Genomic DNA, 3,326 nt, shown 5'->3' on the forward strand with positions numbered 1-3,326 from the left:
CGAAGAGCCAGTTGCTGTTTTCTGCTGTTTTTGGTTTCAGAAATCCTAGTAAGGAAATATTCTCAGAATTGGACGAAATCAACGCCCAGGGTCCTATTTTTGCACGAAGCTTCCAGAAGACCGAAGGGGAAAGGAAGTGGGGCCACGAGGCGCCGACACAATAGGGCGGCGCGGCCCAAGCCTTGGCCGCGCCGGCCTGGTGTGTGGGGCCCTCGTGTGGCCCCCCGCTTTGCCCTTCCGCCTACTTAAAGCCTTCGTCGCGAAACCCCCAGTACCGAGAGCCACGATACGGAAAACCTTCCAGAGACGCCGCCGCCAATCCCATCTCGGGGGATTCTGGAGATCACCTCCGGCACCCTGCCGGAGAGGGGATTCATCTCCCGGAGGACTCTTCACCGCCATGGTCACCTCCGGAGTGATGAGTGAGTAGTTCACCCCTGGACTATGGGTCCATAGCAGTAGCTAGATGGTTGTCTTCTCCTCATGTGCTTCATTGTCGGATCTTGTGAGCTGCCTAACATGATCAAGATCATCTATCCGTAATTCTATATGTTGTGTTTGTCGGGATCCGATGGATAGAGAATACTATGTTATGTTGATTATCAATCTATTACCTATGTGTTGTTTATGATCTTGCATGCTCTCCGTTATTAGTAGAGGCTCTGGCCAAGTTTTTGCTCTTAACTCCAAGAGGGAGTATTTATGCTCGATAGTGGGTTCATGCCTCCATTAAATCTGGGACAGGTGATGTGAAAGTTCTAAGGTTGTGGATGTCGTTGTTTCCACTAGGGATAAAACATTGATGCTATGTCCGAGGATGTAGTTATTGATTACATTACGCACCATACTTAATGCAACTGTCCGTTGTTTTCCAACTTAATACCGGAAGGGGTTCGGATGATAACCTGAAGGTGGACTTTTTAGGCATAGATGCATGTCTGGATAGCGGTCTATGTACTTTGTCGTAATGCCCAATTAAATCTCACAATATTCATCATGTCATGTATGTGCATTGTTATGCCCTCTTTATTTGTCAATTGCCCGATCGTAATTTGTTCACCCAACATGCTATCTTATGGGAGAGACACCTCTAGTGAACTGTGGACCCCGGTCCATTCTTTTATACTTGAAATACAAATCTGCTGCTATTGTTCTTTACTCGTTCTCTCGCAAACAATCATCATCCACACTATACATCTAATCCTTTGTTACAGCAAGCCGGTGAGATTGACAACCTCACTCGTTTCGTTGGGGCAAAGTACTTTGGTTGTGTTGTGCGGGTTCCACGTTGGCGCCGGAATCTCCGGTGTTGCGCCGCACTACATCCCGCCGCCATCAACCTTCAACGTGCTTCTTGGCTCCTCCTGGTTCGATAAACCTTGGTTTCTTTCTGAGGGAAAACTTGCTGCTGTGCGCATCATACCTTCCTCTTGGGGTTCCCAACGAACGTGTGAGTTACACGCCATCATCTCCCCTTGTGAATTGACCGGCATGCGCCACTGGGCAGTTCCTCCACTGCCAATGCATGCAATAGATGCTCCCTAACATGCCCGGAAAGCCACGCTCCTCGGCTTTCGCTAACAGACGCTGAGTATCCTCGACATTTGGTCGACGGCAAAACTGTTCCCCGTAAGAGTCAATGATGCCTGCACAGAATCTATCTAGACAATCTGATGAAGTTTGTCTAGCTAACTTAAGCCACTCATCTATCGTATCTGCAGCGACTCCGTAAGTTAACAAACGCAAAGCTGCAGTACGCTTTTGTAGGGGGGAAAAACCAGCACGGTTGAGAGCATCAACTCTTTGGGTGAAATACAGAGAGTATTCACCCAATCTATCCACAATGCGTAGAAAAAGGGATCGCCTCATCCGATACCTTCGCCGAAAGAAGCTCGGAGGATAATTACAGTCGTCAGCGAAGTAGTCCTCGTAGAGCCGATCGTGGGCACCCAGATGATCACGCCTGATGAACTCTCGGCGGCATCGCGGCCGTCTTGGCTCCGCCTCGAGGTTGAGCATCGCCTTCTCATACTCCGCCTGGAATGCACCGATCATATCACCCTCCATTCCGTCGCTCGAATTGCTGCTAGACGAAGACATGGCGTTGAGAGGAGTGGAAATGGAGAGTAAAAGAGATGAAGTGAGGTGTGGAATGAGTGAAACCATATGGGGGGTATTTATAGGGGTTGGGGATGAAATTTTGGGGTTTTTGGCTTTTTTTCGAATTTTTTGAGCCAGCAACGGCTACCCCAATGGCTAGCTGACGTGGACGAATCAGATCGCGCCACCTCAGCTAGCCGTTACCCCCTCTCTCTCGCCCGCCCTCTCGCCCCGACCCGCCAGCGCGCCGCCCCGCCTCTCGCCCCCTCTCGCACCCAGCGCGGGTGGCAGCCGGGCGGTAGCGGGCGCTACCGCCGGGCGGTGGATCCACCGCCCCGCGCTGCCGTCTCGCCCGCCTCTCGCCTGCCTCTCGCCCCGGCGCGGGCGGTACCGCCCCGCCTCCAGCCCGCGTTGGCACCAGCCTGAGAGAGGGCGGTTCTGCGCGGCGGCGGCCAGCAGGGGTCCGCGAGCGAGCAGCCCGGTGGCGGTGCACGGCCGACAAGGATGACCGGCGGTTGGATGCAGCGCGAGTGGCCACCGGTGGCGAGCGTCCGACAGGGCTGCCGGCGGCGAGCGGCGGTGCCGACGCCGCTGCATTGTATTGTGGCGCACACCACCATCCTCCTCCCATTTCCCCGTCCAGTCCGGATACACGTATCTCCGACGCGCCGGCCTCGCCATTGCGGCGCCCCGCCTCTTCTCGCGTACTCTCCCGCTGCCGATTTGACGAGCTGAGGATCTGCTCACCGTCGAGTCCACCTGGGCGCAGCTCCGACGTGTCGGAGGCCAATTTGATGAGGTCAGGATCTGCTCACCACGTGGGATCTCGACCCGCTCACCGTCTCCTGCCTCATGTGCCAGTCTCCGTGTCGATCCCGCCACGGCCTACGGGCGACGCCTTCTTGTGCCGCTTCATCCCGCAGATGGAGGCGGCGGTGGGCCGGCTCAGGAGGTCCGACCTCCTCGCCCATCGATGCATATCTGTCGCTGGAGGTACTGCACGCTCAGCGAGTTCGTGGTGAGCGTTGTTCGACTCGGCGGACGGACCGACGGAACCTGCTCTGTAACGTCCTCTCCTGCGCTGCCAACTTCTAGATGAAGTCCCTGCAGAGCCGGCATGCTGCACTTACCTTACTGCCGCTGGGCTTCTCTTCTTGCTCTGTCATGTTCTTGACTTGCCTCCGTTCATATCATAAGAATGGTCTTGCCCAGCACATGTTCGTTCG

General features: G+C 55.0%; 1 pseudogene; it reads left to right on the forward strand.

The window, feature by feature from the left end:
• Positions 1 to 50, forward strand: part of LOC124693986 — a 2,677-nt pseudogene extending 2,627 nt beyond the window's left edge.
• The last annotated feature ends 3,276 nt before the right edge of the window (positions 51 to 3,326 follow it).

This window comes from Lolium rigidum, chromosome 2, assembly GCF_022539505.1.
Source record: "Lolium rigidum isolate FL_2022 chromosome 2, APGP_CSIRO_Lrig_0.1, whole genome shotgun sequence".
NCBI lineage: Eukaryota > Viridiplantae > Streptophyta > Magnoliopsida > Poales > Poaceae > Lolium > Lolium rigidum.